Genomic DNA, 19,675 nt, shown 5'->3' on the forward strand with positions numbered 1-19,675 from the left:
CCACTGTGGGGGGGGCTTTCACCTTCTTTCCCCGATATCACAACTGGCAATGGCTGGACTGTGCCAGGGACACCTTGTGCTGTAAGCACCATATTGTTTGAATTGGGCGTTGGCCCAGCCGGCAACAAGGAGGGAAAAAGAGGAAGAAGAAGGGGGAGGGTTTGAGGAGTGAGACAAAGGAATAGTCGGAGGGGAGAGAGAGAGAAAAGAAAGGTGTGGTGGGGGAGTGGATAAGGAGGGAGGAGAAGATAGAGGAGTGGAGAAGGGAGGAGAGATAGAGAGGGGAAGAGAGAGAGAGAGAATGTGGAGAGAAAAGACTGACGGAGGAAAAAGAGGGTAGATGAGAACAACAAGAATAATAGAGAGGAGCAATTATGCCTTCTCCCTGTAGGGAGAGACGGGGTGCGCCACATACTGTGCAAAAATAACTACCTATACCATGGATTCTGCTAAAAGCAGACTGCGCAGATTCTCCCGTCTCATACCCACAAAAATCACTTCCTGGTTTGCTCACATAATTTTCTGTACCAACTAAACGATGTAAGCTCTGCTGCCACTTCATACCATGTATTAGTTTTCAGCAATCTAACATCGGCTACTGTAACTTCCCTATTTTCCTTTCTACGTCATGCCACTCCGCAGCTTGAAGTCTGCCATTCTAATGAATTTCACGTACTTTATACCTTCCAAAAATCTTCACATACTTAATACCTTCGTATTCTGTCACTATCTAGGGGCTGTTTTCTCATCAGGAAGTAAAAAGACTTTCCTGTTGCTCGGCTACTTTATTCCCCATGGCAAAAGCGAAAAATGAAAATGAAAAACACACAAAAATGAGAAAAGAAAACAGTACTAAAAAAAACTTCTAAAAATGAGTATATAAAACACTAAGAAAAACTCAAAACGATAAAAAAAACCGTCAAAAACTTAGTTCACAACCAAAAAACTCCAAACTTTGATACAAGAGTAAAGAAAAAACTTTTTTCAAAAAATAAATAAATAAAAAATAAAAAGATAAAGAGATTGAAGATTGAGGAAAACTTAATTAAAAATTTTAAAATGCCGCAAAAAGGAAAAAAGACCCTTTAAGAGAGTAAAAAGAATTAAAAATGAAAACGGCTTTTCTCTTTTTTTTTTTTTTTTTTCAGAATCTCTGCGCCCAAATGCAGTCAGAGACACACTTCCTCTTTTTTAATACTATAATATTCTAATATGCAATGTCACTAAAATCCCGTTTGTCATATCAAAAATGATAGATACAATTTAAATTTCACTTCTTCACAAAAAAAAACTACGCATACCCAGCATTGCAGCTGAAAACAGTCAGGAAAAAAAACTAGATATGACAGTTTGATTTACAATGCATATCTCTCTGCTAAACAGCACGGAGAAAGAGGAAGTTCGGACAAGAGAACTATTTCTGCTTCTTAAAGCGGCAATAGTACATGGCACAAACAGACAGATAGACAATCCGAGAGATGCCCTTTTAAATTCTGTGACACATGCAGGCTGCGCTGGGAACAGACTACTGCCAATCGCACTGGACGCACCTGCGCCCGGGCCACCTGAGTGCTTGAGAAGCACAACAAGCGGGAAATCTACCACCCCGGTCCGGACGTCCTGACTGGATCGCCGGGACTACGGGAATCTGCAGTAGCCCTCTTAAGTTATCACTACCCGTGCCTGGAACATGGGACTACCTGCCCCGGAACTCTGCGTGTTCCTCCTATGCACGGGAATCCTGCAATAACTTATCGAGCGATTTGACATCCTGCGGTCTGTTTCCAGCAACCACAAACAAAAGTCACTTTTTCCTTCCTCTCTCGGATTTTACACAAACACATACACGGTCCACAGCAGACACCTCCCAGGGTGGATTCGTGGCTACGGATTTTTTACACTACCTGGGAATTTGTGACCACATCTGACTGGCAAGAGGCATAGACAAGGACTGGGCACAGGGGACTTTCAGGTAAGATGATAACATTTTCTTACCTTACTTATGGAGCTGCGCAGTCTCCTGCCCCTGTGCCAGGCCACTCTACAACTTCCGTTCCAGTCAGTAGTGGGTCCACGTGTGCGTTTCATCCGAGCCGTTGGGTGCCATTTGTTATGGAAATATTAGGGTTGGATAAATATATCCCTGTGTGTGCTGTGGCCGCTCCCAATTAGACTGAGTATTTTGAGCGCTCATCAAGAATGGACTGTACACAACTGTGACAGAACAACATTCCATCAATACTGATACTTTATTGTACATACATAGTTTTATATTTTCACATAGAAAGGAGTGGTTAGGGGTTGTCAGGGGTGGTTAGTTAATTACCATATTGTCTAGCTCCTCTGTCATTGGTTATCTAAACATATATGGAATATGGTGATTAATGCTCATATGACTGCTGATTAAGCTGAGACATTCGATCAGCAGTCATCAAACATCTGACATTCTTCTGCTTTTAAGGATGGAAAACCCCATACGATCTGTCTGGTTTATATTAGTTCATGTCAGCCATTTTATGATCTGTCTAGGTTATATTAGTTTGTGTCAGCCATTTTAAACCATTGATTATAATGTATATATTAGCTGTGAGCATATAAGTATATATTTGATTATAGAGGAGTACACATGCAAGTGAGATCTACATGATATATATATTTCTATCACAACAGCATAACATAATGTAGTGTAGTCCCCTGAGAATAATGCCGTCCCCCCACAGATTATAATGTAGCCCCCTCATAAAGTATAATGCAGCCCCTCTCCACCCCATCATTGTCCTCATCACCTCCTCCATCATTGCCTTCTCCCCTCCACCCCTATCATTCTCCCCCACCACCGCCATCACTGCCCATTCCACCACCTGCATCATTGCCTCCTCCCCGCCATCATTGTCCATTGTCCTCCGGTTCTCCGGTGGGCCAGTCCGAGCCTGCATTCCTCTTCCCATCCCCTGCAATGGTGTTTAAACACTATACTCTTTAATAACTACACAAGTTGGTTATTCCCATAATTGTCATAATGTTAATGAATACAATTAACACAAGGCAAAGAAAACCACACAAACTATTGTGGAAAAGGAATTTTTCTATGGTTAACTGTCTTAGTTTATTTTAGCCCTTTTTTATTACATTTTTGCATAAGCTTGTTAGTTCTCATTCAAATATAATAATTCTCTGGCCAAAAATAATCTGTCATTTCAGTACTTTTATGGAAAAAAACTTTTTTTTTCTTTAACTCAAATAGATTTGTATTAAGAATATCAGCACAATTTACATTTTATATTCTTATTTTCAATACAAACTTTCCCCCCTAACCAAACCCCAACATTCCCAACTTTTCCCACCCCCGCCCAAGAAGACAGCCCATCTCTCCCAATATCACCACCCACAATGATACTGAATGGATATCATCCCATGTAGGACCGCAGACCTCTTATTTTGTTCTTGCCAAGTCAGGCCTTAGACTCTCCCATCCCACATATCTACCTATCCCATTTCTAGCCACGGAGACCACAGCTTATCAAACATTTCTATTTTCCCTCTTTTCTTATAGATCCCTTTTTCCAATGTCAGACCCTGCTTCACATATTGGAGAAATTCTCTTCTTGTAGGCGGTTCAACCTTAATCCAGTTTCGTGCTATTGCCTTTCGGGCCATATACAACAATCTGGTAACTGCTATCTTCTGGGTGTTATCCACTCCAATCTCATCCACATATCCCAACAAACAGACCAATGGATCCCTTGGTACCTTGCATCTATACGCACCTTCCATATGACTCAAAACCACCAACCAAAAGGCAGCCAGTCTCGGACACGTCCACATCATATGATATATACCAGCATCTGCAGACCCACACCTCGGGCACTCAGAGTCAGCACGAAGACCTGCTTTATACAATACTTCTGGAGATTTGTAGACCCTATGTACTATATAGAGCTGTGACAGCCTATACGGTTCACGCAGGGATAGCCGACACCCAAGTTTCATTCTCCAATGGGCCCAAATCCCTCTCCCACTTAGCTCTCTCATTAATCGGAAATCCTAAAAGGTATGTATGCAGCAAATCTTTATAAAGAGTGGAGATAACCTCCCTAGTAGTCCTTTCACCGCACACATATTCCAATACTATATCTCCTTGTACTCTCATGCATCCATCCTTATTCTGAGCTCCAAATGCGTGTCTCATCCGCAAATACTGATACTCCCCTGAAGACCCAAGATCAAACTCCCCCTGCAGTTGGGAAAAGGATTTCAGCTCCCGCTGCTCAATTATTTGATACACATATTGAATTCCCTTGGCCTGCCACTCTGGTAATACCCCCAATCCCTCAAACTCAGGCAGATTATTATTTTGCCAAAGAGGGGAGAACCTGGTCAGACCCGTAAGGCCACGATTTTGTTTCAATCTACCCCACAGCTTACCTATCAAAGATATAGTTGGATACGATTTCCCCAATGCCCCCAGGGACCCATCTTCATGACACTGTACTACTGGCCTCCTTTTCCATCAATTGCTGTACCGCACTGGATGATCCCTCCCGCGCCCAGCCCTTTAAATGCTGACACTGGACTGCAAGAAAATATACTTCAGGGTTAGGCAAAGCCAAACCTCCATCCTCCTTGGGTCGCTGAAGCATCTCCAGTCTGATACGTGGATAATTTCTCCCCCATACCATCTTCCTAAATATGGAATTAATCTGCCTAAATTTTTCATGCGGTATCCACACTGGCGTGTTATGGAGAACATATAGTATTTTCGGCATCAAAGTAATTTTAATAAGATTAACCCTGCCCACCACCAATAAATGCAGCTTAATCCAAGCCTCCTCTTTTGCCTTAAGATCACCTAAAACCGAAGTCAGATTTCTAGGTACAGTATGTAGTCCGTAACAGGCATAGAGATCCATGTCCCCAAGTATTTAAATTGACTTACCACCTTAAGTCGCCCATCCTCAGGAAGCTCACTCCCATCCTCCCCCACGTCATCAACTCTAAAAAGAATCGACTTACTCCAATTTATCGTCAGTCCCGACAAGGAGCCGAATCTTTCAATAAGCCTAACAGCACCCCCCAAAGAAGCGTCCGGGTCAGCCAGAAACAGTAGAATATCATCCACGTATAGCGCTATCTTCTCTTCAATTGTCCCAAATTTGAACCCAGACACCTCATCAGACTGTCGAATTTTGGCGGCCAACGGTTCCACAGCCAGAGCAAACAAAAGAGGAGAGAGCGGACACTCCTGCCTCATCTCTCTAGCTAGATGTATAGTCTGAGATAGCTCCCCATTCACTCTAACTCTAGCTACCGGCTGCGAATACAACAGCCGAATCCAGGACACAAACTGCGAGCCAAACCCCATACATTGCAACACCTGCCAGAGATATCCCCATTCCACGCTGTTGAACACCTTATGGGCATCTAAGGATGCGATAGCTCTCTGGCCACAGTTGTAAGGCCTAAGCTGCAAATTCATATACAGCCTCCGCAGGTTAACCGCTGTGGATCTATCAGGCATAAAACCAGCCTGATCTGGGTGTACCAGGCTGGAGATGACACCAGTCAAACGAGTCGCCAACACCTTGGCCAGTAGCCTGACATCCACAGTTAGTAGAAAAATTGGCCGGTACGATTCAGGTTGCCCAAATCCTTACCTTCCTTAGGAATTACCACTATTATGGCTTCTCTCATTGATGCTGGTAGACACCCTCTACTCTTAGCCTCATCTAAAACTGCTTTTAGTCTGGGAATCAGCACCTCACCCATATTTTTATAAATTTCAGCGGGGAACCCATCCACCCCAGGAGCCTTCCCATTAGCCATAGACGGTAATGCCCGACTCAACTCCTCCTCCGTGATGGGAGCCTCCAAGCCCTCTCTGTCTACGTCACTCAGCCTCGGGAGTTCCAGTCCCTCCAAAAAGGCCACTGTGTCTCCCGCCGGCGCGTCCACCCGAGAGGAATATAGGTCTGCGTAAAAGTCCGCAAAGACCTTCACAATCTCTGAGCTTTCGGAGACTCTAGTGCCACTCCCAGAAACCAGAGAATGGACAAAAGAAGTACTCCTCTGGGCAGAAGCCACCAGGGACAGCATGTGTCCAACGGTTTCACCCTCCTGATAATAAGCCAGTCTCTGAAACTCCCGCTTCCTTTGCGCCTTTCCTAGCAAAATTTCCTCTAGATGATTTTGAGCTGTTTTCAATCTGTTCCCGGCCTCAGGAGTGCCCTTTATTACCATCTCGTCTTCCGCCACCCTCAGCCCGTCAATCGCCACCTTCTCTGCCTCTCTTGTCCTCCGCTTACATCTACTGATCTCTCTGAACAGCAGCCCTCTTAAGTACGCCTTCATGGCTTCCCATACAGTAAGAGCATCTGTACTCACATCATTCAACAAAAAGAATTCCGTCACCTCCTGTTTTATTCTATCTAAATCTACACTGCTCAACCAGTTAGGGTGAATCTTCCACTCTCTCTTGTTCGTGGCCTGTGTGCCCAGCAACCGGAACTCCACCTCAATTGGACTATGGTCCGAGAGGGCCCTCGGTAAGTACCGCACATCCCCCACCATCGTATCCAGTATACGATTGCCCAGAGCCAGATCAATTCTGGACAGAGCACTATAAGCCGGCAAATAACATGAATATCCCCTTTCCCCAACATGTCTAACTCTCCATAGGTCAATCATACCAATTTCACGAATATAAGTCCCAAACGTAGTAATGTGTCCCACCGTCCTATTCTGGGGGGTTTTATTTTTGTCCCAAAAGTCATCACATATATTATTAAGATCCCCAATGATTAGAAATAGTGTCGGGCCCCAAGATTCCACCCGTTCCAACACCTCTCTAATTTTTTTACATGAATATGGGGGCGAAATATACATTGCCGCTATACACATCACCACTCCATTTATTTTACATTTTACCACCACATATTGACCATCCACATCCACCTTCACTTTCACCTCTTCGCAATGCACTCGCAAGGGTACCAACACTGACACACCCCTAGAATACGTGGAAAAGGTAGAATGGTATGCCCTCTGTATCCAGCGTCTATTTAATACATCCACTTTCTCCCGCACCAAGTGCGTCTCCAGCAGGCATATCATTGAAGCTCTCTGATCTCGAACATACTGCAAACTCGCTGCCCGCCTGGACTTATCTGCAAGGCCTCTTACATTCCAACTCAATATCTTAATGCGACCCCCCATCATGTGACTCAGCATCCTTCATAATATCTTCACTCCCAGGTATGAGCTGTCTAATCCCTCCCATCTCCCCTATCCAAGCCCAACTTACCCCCCTAACCCTCCCAGTGCTACACATTCTGCCTCTTATCAAGAGTGGGGCTCCACCGCCCATTGCGAACACTCTCCCTGCCATAAAGATCAGAATTTCCCAGTTTTTAAACATATCACAACATTTCAATGTATATTACCACTAGCTATTGAACCCGTTCTACGCCCGGGTGGCGAGCATTTATATTGGTATATGGTCTCCATCCTGGTATGTGCTGCTCCCATCTTGCTCTCCCATCCTGTCACGTGCTGCTCCATCCTGCGCCCCCATCCTGTCATGTGCTGCTCCATCCTGCGCCCCCATCCTATCATGTGCTGCTCCATCCTGCGTCCCCATCCTGTCATGTGCTCCCATCCTGCGCCCCCATCCTGTCATGTGTGTGCCCCCATTCTGTCATGTGCTGCTCCCATCCTGTGCCCCCATTCTGTCATGTACTGCTCCCATCCTGTCATGTGCTCCCATCCTGCGCCCTATCCTGTCATGTGCTCCCATCCTGCACCCCCATCCTGTCATGTGTGCACCCCCATTCTGTCATGTGCTGCTCCCATCGTGCGCAATCATTCTGTCATGTGCTGCTCCCATCCCGTGCCCCCATTCTATCATGTGCTGCTCCCATCTTGCACCCCCATTCTGTTGTAATGTGCTGCACCCATTCTGCCTGTTCCTGTTTCCATTCTGCCATATGTTGCTCCCATCTTTCTCTCTCCGGCTCTACTGCCCGAGTGCGGCTGTGCTGAGTGCGGGCGGCTGTGCTGAGTGCGGGCGGCTGTGCTGAGTGCGGGCGGCTGTGCTGAGTGCGGGCGGCTGTGCTGAGTGCAGGTGGCTGTGCTGAGTGCGGGGGGCTGTGCTGAGTGCGGGCGGCTGTGCTGAGTGCGGGCGGCTGTGCTGAATGCGGGCGGCTGTGCGTGGCTGTGCTGAGTGCGGGCGGCTGTGCGTGGCGGTGCTGAGTGCGGGCGGCTGTGCTTAGTGCGGGCGGCTGTGCTGAGTGCGGGCGGCTGTGCGTGGCGGTGCTGACTGTGGGCGGCTGTGTGTGGCGGTGCTGACTGCGGGCGGCTGTGCGTGGCGGTGCTGAGTGCGAGCGGCTGTGTGTGGCGGTGCTGAGTGCGGGCGGCTGTGCTGAGTGCGGGCGGCTGTGCTGAGTGCGGGCGGCTGTGCTGAGTGCGGGCGGCTGTGCGTGGCGGTGCTGACTGCGGGCGGCTGTGTGTGGCGGTGCTGACTGCGGGCGGCTGTGCGTGGCGGTGCTGAGTGCGGGCGGCTGTGTGTGGCGGTGCTGAGTGCGGGCGGCTGTGCTGAGTGCGGGCGGCTGTGCTGAGTGCGGGCGGCTGTGCGTGGCGGTGCTGAGTGCAGGCGGCTGTGCGTGGCGGTGCTGAGTGCGGGCGGCTGTGCGTGGCGGTGCTGAGTGCGGGTGGCTGTGCGTGGCTGTGGTGAGTGCGGGCGGCTGTGCTGAGTGCGGGCGGCTGTGCGTGGCTGTGCTGAGTGCGGGCGGCTGTGCGTGGCGGTGCTGAGTGCGGGCGGCTGTGCGTAGCGGTGCTGAGTGCGGGCGGCTGTGCGTGGCTGTGGTGAGTGCGGGCGGCTGTGTTGAGTGCGGGCGGCTGTGCGTGGCGGTGCTGAGTGCGGGCGGCTGTGCGTGGCGGTGCTGAGTGCGGGCGGCTGTGCGTGGCGGTGCTGAGTGCGGGCGGCTGTGCGTGGCGGTGCTGAGTGCGGGCGGCTGTGCGTGGCGGTTCTGAGTGCCTGCGGCTGTGTGTGGCGGTGCTGAGTGCCGGCGGCTGTGACTGGCGGTGTTGAGTGCCGGCGGCTGTGCGTGGCGGTGCTGAGTGCCGGCGGCTGTGCGTGGCGGTGCTGAGTGCCGGCGGCTGTGCGTGGCGGTGCTGAGTCCTGGCGGCTGTGCGTGGCTGTGCTGAGTGCGGGCGGCTGTGCGTGGCGGTGCTGAGTGCGGGCGGCTGTGCGTGGCTGTGCTGAGTGCGGGCGGCTGTGCGTGGCGGTGCTGAGTGCGGGCGGCTGTGCGTGGCGGTGCTGAGTGCGGGCGGCTGTGCGTGGCGGTGCTGAGTGCGGGCGGCTGTGCGTGGCGGTGCTGAGTGCCGGCGGCTGTGTGTGGCGGTGCTGAGTGCCGGCGGCTGTGACTGGCGGTGCTGAGTGCCGGCGGCTGTGCGTGGCGGTGCTGAGTGCCGGCGGCTGTGACTGGCGGTGCTGAGTGCCGGCGGCTGTGCGTGGCGGTGCTGAGTGCCGGCGGCTGTGCGTGGCTGTGGTGAGTGCGGGCGGCTGTGCGTAGCGGTGCTGAGTGCGGGCGGCTGTGCGTGGCTGTGGTGAGTGCGGGCGGCTGTGTTGAGTGCGGGCGGCTGTGCGTGGCGGTGCTGAGTGCGGGCGGCTGTGCGTGGCGGTGCTGAGTGCGGGCGGCTGTGCATGGCGGTGCTGAGTGCGGGCGGCTGTGCGTGGCGGTGCTGAGTGCGGGCGGCTGTGCGTGGCGGTGCTGAGTGCCGGCGGCTGTGTGTGGCGGTGCTGAGTGCCGGCGGCTGTGACTGGCGGTGCTGAGTGCCGGCGGCTGTACGTGGCGGTGCTGAGTGCCGGCGGCTGTGACTGGCGGTGTTGAGTGCCGGCGGCTGTGTGTGGCGGTGCTGAGTGCCGGCGGCTGTGCGTGGCGGTGCTGAGTGCCGGCGGCTGTGCGTGGCGGTGCTGAGTCCTGGCGGCTGTGCGTGGCTGTGCTGAGTGCGGGCGGCTGTGCGTGGCGGTGCTGAGTGCAGGCGGCTGTGCGTGGCTGTGCTGAGTGCGGGCGGCTGTGCGTGGCGGTGCTGAGTGCGGGCGGCTGTGCGTGGCGGTGCTAAGTGCGGGCGGCTGTGCGTGGCGGTGCTGAGTGCCGGCGGCTGTGTGTGGCGGTGCTGAGTGCCGGCGGCTGTGACTGGCGGTGCTGAGTGCCGGCGGCTGTGCGTGGCGGTGCTGAGTGCCGGCGGCTGTGACTGGCGGTGCTGAGTGCCGGCGGCTGTGCGTGGCGGTGCTGAGTGCCGGCGGCTGTGCGTGGCGGTGCTGAGTGCCGGCGGCTGTGCGTGGCGGTGCTGAGTCCCGGCGGCTGTGCGTGGCCGTGCTGAGTGCCGGCGGCTGTGCGTGGCTGTGCTGAGTGCCGGCGGCTGTGCGTGGCTGTGGTGAGTGCGGGTGGCTGTGCGTGGCTGTGGTGAGTGCGGGCGGCTGTGCGTGGCGGTGCTGAGTGCGGGCGGCTGTGCGTGGCTGTGCTGAGTGCGGGCGGCTGTGCGTGGCGGTGCTGAGTGCGGGCGGCTGTGCGTGGCGGTGCTGAGTGCGGGCGGCTGTGCGTGGCGGTGCTGAGTGCGGGCCACTGTGCGTGGCGGTGCTGAGTGCGGGCGGCTGTGCATGGCTGTGGTGAGTGCGAGCGGCTGTGCGTGGCTGTGATGAGTGCGGGCGGCTGTGCGTGGCTGTGCTGAGTGCGGGCGGCTGTGCGTGGCTGTGCTGAATGCGGGCGGCTGTGCGTGGCTGTGGTGAGTGCTGGCGGCTGTGCGTGGCTGTGCTGAGTGCGGGCGGCTGTGCGTGGCTGTGGTGAGTGCGGGCGGCTGTGCGTGGCTGTGGTGAGTGCGGGCGGCTGTGCGTGGCTGTGGTGAGTGCGGGCGGCTGTGCGTGGCTGTGCTGGGCGCCGAGTGCTGGGGGGCCTGAGCAGGCGGGGACAACAGCGTGCTGTGGGTGTCAAGTGCCGGAGTCGCCGCTAGCTCAGGCCCCCGGCACTTGCTATATTTACCTGTCCCCCGTTCCCACGATGCGCGCTGCTCCATCCTCCACATCCTCTGGCTGTGAATTTTCAGTCAGAGGGCGGCGCGCATTAAGCGCGTCATCGTGCCCTCTGAACTGAACGTCACAGGCAGAGAATGTGGAGGACAGAGCAGCGCGCATTGGTGGAACGTAGGACAGGTAAATATACTCATCCTCCTGGCTCGTCCCTGCTTCTCCGTTGGAGATTGCGGTGTGCGTTCAGTGCTTACGCATACCGCAATCTCCTGGGAGCGTCACTCTGTGGGGTCCAGACTGCGCCGGTGCTTGCGCAGTCTATAAAGGCTTCGGACAGAGTGACGCTTCCAGCGTTATATTATAGATGTGGAAAAACTACAAACTTGCAATACCCCACATAACCCTCCTCTCCCATACTAATTAACCATTACTGCCCCCGCCGACCCTTCCCTCAATACGGTCCAGCTCAGCCCTCAACAGTTGCCCATTCCTTTAGCAATTATGCTATTAAACCATTATGCTATTGAACACGGGTCCCTCATCCATCGCCAGAGAGATATCTCCTATCCGAGTCTCCCCTGAAAGTCAATCGCCATTTCCTTTAAGTTTTTTAGCATTAATGTCAATCCACTGGGTAGCGTCCTCAGGTGTCAGGAAAAAGTGGGTTTTGTCAAAAGCCACCACTCTTAACTTTGCGGGGAACAGCATAGAGTATTGCACTCCCAATTCCCTTAGGGTACCGTCACATTAAGCGACGCTGCAGCGATAGCGACAGCGATGCCGATCGCTACAGCGTCGCTGTTTGGTCGCTGGAGAGCTGTCACACAGACCGCTCTCCAGCGACCAACGATGCCGAGGTCCCCGGGTAACCAGGGTAAGCATCGGGTTGCTAAGCGCAGGGCCGCGCTTAGTAACCCGATGTTTACCCTGGTTACCAGCGTAAAAGTTAAAAAAACAAACAGCACATACTCACCAGCGCGTCCCCCAGCCTCTGCTTCCTGACACTGACTGAGCTCCGGCCCTAACAGCACAGCGGTGACGTCACCGCTGTGCTTTCACTTTCAGTTTAGGGCCGGCGCTCAGTCAGTGTCAGGAAGCAGAGGCTGGGGGACGCGCTGGTGAGTATGTGCTGTTTGTTTTTTTAACTTTTACGCTGGTAACCAGGGTAAACATCGGGTTACTAAGCGCGGCCCTGTGCTTAGTAACCCGATGTTTACCCTGGTTACCAGTGTAAAATATCGCTGGTATCCTTGCTTTTGCTGTCAAACACGGCGATACACGGCGACCTAGCGACCAAATAATGTGCAGACCTTCTAGCAGCGACCAGCAATTTCACAGCGGGATCCAGATCGCTGCTGCGTGTCAAATACAGCGATATCGCTATCCAGGTCGCTGCAACGTCACGGATCGCTGGCGATATCGCCTAGTGTGACGGTACCTTTAGTCGTCTCTTGACCCCAGTGAACTTCATCCTGTTTCTGAACTGGAGCAGAATAATCCGGGTAGATAGCAATCTTTTGACCTCCAGCCGTCAGATCCTCCATTTCTCTAGCCTTTCTGAGGGTAATGTCTGTCCCTGTAGTTTAGTATTTTGGCAAGCATGGTATGGGGATTCTCTCCTGAGGCTGATTCTAGCTATGTGTCACTTACTGGGCTACTTGCTGCAGTTTTCATAAAGTCCCTGTTTATCAACAGGAGATTATCACAAGAGGACTAGTAAACCTGCTGCTCCATATTCATGAGCTCTGTATAACTCCGCCCCACCACTGATTGGCAGCTTTCTGCCTATGCACAGTGTACACAGTTAGCTGCCAATCAGTGATGTGGGTGGGTAATACAGACCTCAGCACTCAGGAAACTGGTAGACCTGAAGGAGATAAAACAGTGATTTAAAAAAAATGCCAGAAAGCAGCCTAGTAAGTGATACATGCCTGGAATCAGGGGCTATCATCATGCCCCTATATCATGTTACTCTCAGAATGGGTAGCAAAAACCTGGTGACAGATTTCCATAAAAAAATATAAATAAAAAGATTACATACAAAAATAAAATTTGTCATATCTCAATATATTATATAAAGCTAGATATAAAATTATTCTACAAATTGGAATGTTCAAAACCTCCTATTAGAAGGGAAACATTCAATACCGGGGAAAGGATGTATTAGGCTAACAAAACTGAACAACACATTTCCGTAAAGCATCAATTGTTATCCGAATGCCATTGTGACAGAAAGAGAAATAAAGCATTCACACAGAAGGTAAGTCATTTCCCTATACAAACCTAACATACAATATTAGGAATTGATATGCACCCTCATTTGCACACATTCATATTTCTAAGCTCTTAATTACATACATCGTCACAGAGAAGTAACATCTAAATTGTATGAAAGGCCTTTTCCTGACTGAAGATGCATGTATGCAGGTGTAAGAAGATGGAAGTTGTGACCCACATTCTCTCTTTCTGATATGTGATGTGATGCATTATAATGTTTTACATCATTATGTGGTAGAGTTGTGTTCTGCCCAGCAACAGGTAGTGAGTAAGTATGGATAGAGTTAAGATTGGGACTAGCCCAGAGCTATGTAGCAAATACAGAGAGGGCTTCCTGGTAGTGAGTCAGAGAGGGCCTAGCTCACTGCTAGAGCAGACCTTTGGTCTGAATACTCAGCAGAGTTGCTTGAGTTTGGTGTCCCCAGTATGCAAAGGACACACAAATTCATTGTTCATCACAACCACCAGTTTAAATGGGCTGTATATCACAGCAGAATAGAGTGTAATGCAACCCCACATAGTATAATGCAGCCCCACAGAGTGTAATGCAGCCCCATACAGCATATCACAGCCCCATAGAGTGTAATGCAGCCCCATACAGCATATCACAGCCCCACAGAGTATACTGCAGCCCCATAAAGTATATTGCAGCCCCACAGAGTGTAATGCAACCAAATAGAGTGTAATGCAGCTTCATAGAGTATATTGCAGCCCCATGGAGTATATTGTAGCCCCATAGAGTATATTGCTGCCCCATAGAGTGTAATGTAGCCCCATAGAGTGTCATGCAGCCTCACAGAGTATGATGCAGCCTCATAGTGTAATGCAGCCCCACAGAGTGTAATGCAGCCCCATAGTGTAATGTAGCCCCATAAAGTATAATGTGGTCTCCTAGAGTGTAACGCAGCCTAATAGAGTACAATGCAGCCCAATAGATTATAATGCAGCCCCATAAAGTATAATGCAGCCCCATATAGTATAATGGAAGCTTAGGTAGTACCCCCTGCCTTTGTGGCCACTGTGTTCATATGATCATTAGATATGTACTCCAATGTGTCCATAGTGAGGATGAGGCCTACAGTATAGTGAGCTATTGCAAGAATTCCTATGTAGCATATTGCAGCCCCATAGAGTATATTACACCAAAAACAGCCATATGCTTTGCATTCCTTGTGTGAACACGCCACATACAGAGTATGTATCTCAGTGCATTGGTGTACCACACGGCCAAACCCTGATTGAAGACTGGCTGTTTCATTAGGTATTGCACCTGTGCATTTGCTATTTTGTTTGGGTCCGCTGCACCCTGCTTGTGCATTTGTATTGAGGCCCATTCAGACAGGTAAGCATCTCTGCCTGTTTTTGGTGTATTTTCTTGAATTTTTCCTTTTTTGGTGTTTTTCACCATAGAGTATATTGCAGCCCCACAGAGTGCAACGCAGCCCCAAAGAATGTAATGCAGCCCCATAGAGTGTAATGCAGCTCTATAGATTATATTGCAGCCCCATAGAGTAATGCAGCCTCATGGAGTGTAATGCAGCCCCATAGACTCTAATGTAGCCCCATGGCATATATTGCAACCCCAGAGTATATTGCAGCACCATAGAGTGTAATGCAGCCCCATAGAGTGTAATGAAGCCCCATTTAGTATATTGCAGCCTTACAGAGTATAATGCAGCCCCATAGTGTAATGCTGTCCCACAAAGTGGAATGCAGCCCCATAGAGTATAATGCAGACCCATAAAGTATATCACAGCCCCACAGAGTGTAATGCAGCCACATAATGTAATAAAGCTCTATAGAGTATATTCAAGCCCCATTGAATATAATGCAGCCCCATATAGTGTAATGCAACCCCAATAGAGTGTAATGCAGCCTCAAAGCATATATTGCATCCCCAAAGTGTATTGAAGCCCCATGGAGTGTAATGCAGCCCCATAGAGTGTAATGCAGCCCCATAGTGAATATTGCAGGCCCAGAGCATACTGCAGCCCTATAGTTTAATGCAGCCTCACAGAGTATGATGCAGCCCCATAGAGTGTAATGCAGCCTCATAGAGTGTAATGCAGCTCCCATAAAGTATAATGCAGCCCCAGAGAGTATAATGTAGCCTCCTTAAGTATAATGCAGCCCAATAGAGTATAATGCAGCCTAATAGAGTATAATGTAAGCTTAGGTAGTACACCCTACTTTTGTGGCCACTGTGTGCATATGATCATGAGATATGTGCTCCAATGTGTCCACAGTGAGGATGAGGCCTACACAATAGTGAGCTATTGGAAGAAATCCTATGTAGCATGGTAGAAGTTTGTTTGCATTGCCCCTCTGTATGTGAAGTGTGTTTTGTGGCTTGCCATACAGTAAAAGCAATAATACGGGCACTTATTTCTGGCACAAAAAGGCAGAAGCATACACTTTTATCCTCCATGTTAAGATGGCACCCATATGACAACACTACAGTATACATATTCAAAAGCCCCCAATATGTAGTGTAGCCAGTGCACAGACACAGTGTGTAACTAGGCTAATGATTTAATTACTGTAACACTACATATTCATCAATTTACCATTTTCATTTGTTACTCACCTCTACAGGATCCATCTCCGTTCGGTTATTTTCTTCCTGTGCTCTTACTATTTGGCAGACAACCCCAGTTCACTCTTGTGAAACATTATAATCCCACCTCCTAAGAATTCATTTTGTTGCTATTCATTTTTTAGTAATTGAGGAAGATAGATCCATCCAACTGTATTGTCCCATTCCTCATTATGGTTATTGTGCAGTATCAGACATTAGAGCTAGAAATGTGCTTTTGAAATAATCATTCTTCCAAAGATGGAACAGAAGTGATTGCTCTCACTTCTCAGCTACATTTGTTGTAACTATTACACCTATTTTATTCCACTTTAGTATAACTTGAAGAGATTTCTCACATGGCAGTCTCACGTTTGAAAGTGAGTTGTGAGGGGTTAAGTGTTGGAATGTGACCTACTTCCCATTACAGCACACACAACAGAAGTTTAAAGAGTGTCCATCACCAATCTGAGGATGCCTTTAGCATGTGTTGCCGGTACCAGACTTGTCTTGTTCTTGGTATAAGTTATAACCGGGACATAGCTACTGAGCTCAGTCATTGACTGCAGCGCTATTGATGTGATGTCAGTGCTCACATACAATAAGAAACAGGGGGCAGTGGTGGAGACTCAACATTGGACGAAAGCAAGCTGGCCAAGGAAAGGTCGCATGCATCCACTATAGTGGGAGTCATTGCAATGGTAATAGTGAAAAAGGTATTCAGTCATCTGTTTAGTGTATGGTCAAAAAAATTCACTGCAGAAAAAGTCCAAAAAGAGACCAGAACTTCATCTATAATGTACTGTGAGATAGTGCTACCTGAGTGGGTTGGGGGAAACTCGCTTGGCAAAGGGAATTAAAGCACTCAGGCACGGTTTCTCCACATAAACAGTCTATCTGGTTTATTAAACATCATAAATCGTGTCACAAACAGTTCATTATGTTCGTCAACGGAACACATTAACCACCGACAGTCTGTTCCAATGGCAGATACTTCTCTGCCCATAACCCCCCGTTATCTGGAGTTACCTTACAGGCACTCTGGCTCCTCACACTGACTCTTGTCAGTCCTGGTTCCCAGGGGAAAGCTGCCTCACTGGGGTCACCATCCTTGTGACCAGGGAAACTCAGTAGTAGGAACTGTAGCTTCCCCAACACAGTAGCCGTCCCAGGCTCTGCAGATACGGCCTCTCAGTGCGCTATTCAGAAAGTCCAGTCTCAGGAACTTCCAACACACAAGCCTGAAGTCCATGGTCTCACCGTGTGCTTCCAGGAATCCAGTCCATTCCAGGACATTCCAACACACTGACCATTCAGTCCATAGCCTCAGCAAGTGCTTCCAGGAATCCAGTCCACACCAGGACATTCCAACACACAGGCTATACAGGAACTCACACTCTGAACCATGTGACCCACAAACTGGTCACATTATGTACCTGTAACCACCCCAATAGGTGGGAGGTGTGTGTGGCTTGTTCGACCCGCCCAGCTCTCAAACTAGCCCTGCAAGCCTCCCTTTATAAATTATCAAATACTTGTGGGACTACAGGTCCCAGAACAACAATACTACAGGCTTACATTGCAGACTCCCTCTTCGACACATACCGGCCATTTACAATCCTGCCGCACACTGTTTCATTATCATCATTACAAATGCGCCTCTATGCGTATCCTGAGGAGCACATACAGCACCCCCTGGCTGTAACATGTGTCACTGCATCACAGTACATATACATTTTTATAAATATGTATATATTTTTTTTTTCGTTGACTTTAATTTGTACACATGTGTATGCTAATTGATAAATTTGAGATTGCATTCATTTTTCCTGTTTTGTGTAAGCATTCAGGCTGAGACTAAGGACCTCACAAGTCAGAAACACATTGCCTGTTATATTTTTCGTGGTTTGCCTTTATGCCTTGCTGAGTACCTCTGAGTGAATTTCATTGATTTTATTATGAATTGAAATAAAGCTCCCTTTTTTATGGATGAAGGGAGTTCTAATCTCATTTTCGACTATTTCATTGTAATGGTAGGTATGTAAGGTGTTATGAGAATACATTCAGGAAGTATGTGGCCAACAGGACCCATAGCCAGGATGGCCGCCAGAGCCTTCATCCAGTAAAGGTATGCACTGAACAAAAACAAACTCCTCTTTATGATGTCATGAGCATGTCACTTCCAGGACCACATATGATTAATGAGAGTTAAGCCTTCAGCCTTCATCATATCTGCCTTTCATGGTACAGATATAGATTCCATTTTCATTATACAGGATCTTTTATACTTTACTGTTTTACAACATGGTATAAATATATTAGCAGTGGCCCTCCATATAGGACAGCGCTTTCCTCTACTGTACGTAGCATGCAGAGACACATCATATCTGCCAGACAGCAGTTACAAGAACAGTTTGGACCTCCGTCTGGTGAATATGGGCCTATGGGAATGTTACAGTTTACATTTAGAAAAGCTGCTAAAGTATACAGTAGGCTAAGTGCATATATGCAGTTAGGCTAAAATATGCTATATTACATGGTATCTGTAGGTTTATATGTTCATATGTATAGGAAAGCAAAGTATTCTCTACTTTCCTGTAAGACTAAATAACTGTATGCAGACGGCATCCAGCCATAGAGTGAAAGAATACACTTTTGTCCTGTGTATGTGTAATAAGAAGCCGTGATATCTCTGAAGAACTCTTGCAGGATGTGCCATTAATGAGGAGAGACTGTTATCTGCTGGCCAGCTGTAATCAAATGGAACCAAATTGTGCTGGAAGATTTGATGGGGGGACGACCTCGTGTGCTGGACTGGACCAGGTGATCCACAAGAAGAACATGCGCCAAGCCACGAGAAGATTTGGTGCAAGGGAGGGAAGATGGCAGAGCAGATGTGCTCCATGAGTACCACTGTGACCAGCATGACAGGCCTCAACAAGAACTCTGCGCCACCCAGGTGCCGGTCGCCGCATGGCAAGGTCTGGATTCCTCACAGGAGACCTCCAAGTACCGTCTATGCTGGTCAGAGCCAGGATCTGCGCCCTGGTCAAGCCTCCGAGGCCTGACGTCGCCTTTCAAGAGCCGAGGCCTAGTCCTCTAAGAGACTTCTGCCAATGGTCAAGCCAAGACGATTGAGGAGACTGCAACAGGCGAGGTCTGACGGCGATTGCGGAGAAACAGAGTGAGTGAACAGCTATCACCTACGGTACCAGGGTCGGCTGGGATTAGGATTACAGGTTGGGAGGGATCGGCAGGTGCGTGGGAGGCTCAACGGGCTTTGATAGATTGCGTCAGAAAGAGACTTGTAGCCTAACAGGATAACCCGTTGACCCACACTAGGGCCAGAGCTTCAGAGAAAACCTACGTGGTGACTCCTATGACTGGGCAACCCACTTTTTTTGAAAAGAACATTAACATTAAATAGTGAAAGACTTTCTTGGTTACTCTAAACGTATTGTTATTCGTTCTACTGTTGATTTACATAGTTACTAACACTAAATGTTTAAAGTTTCTGCTGTACAGAAATAGAATTATATCAATCCTTACTGTTTCCCGCCTCGTGATCTCTTCTCGTTGCATCCAGACACCTGCATTACATATGATGATGAATGGATGCTTATGCAACAGTACGTGTCTGGAAAAGATGAAGACGTGTATATATAATGTAGCCGATTACGCCTGCATACAGTTCTTTCACTGTTTAGTAAAGCGTTCCAGAGTTCCTTTACCTACTTAGTCAGGCACTACAAGGAAATGTATATTATGTGGTATCCAGTGGCGTTGCTAGAGTCAGAAAA

Source organism: Ranitomeya variabilis, chromosome 2, assembly GCF_051348905.1.
Source record: "Ranitomeya variabilis isolate aRanVar5 chromosome 2, aRanVar5.hap1, whole genome shotgun sequence".
Taxonomy (NCBI): domain Eukaryota; kingdom Metazoa; phylum Chordata; class Amphibia; order Anura; family Dendrobatidae; genus Ranitomeya; species Ranitomeya variabilis.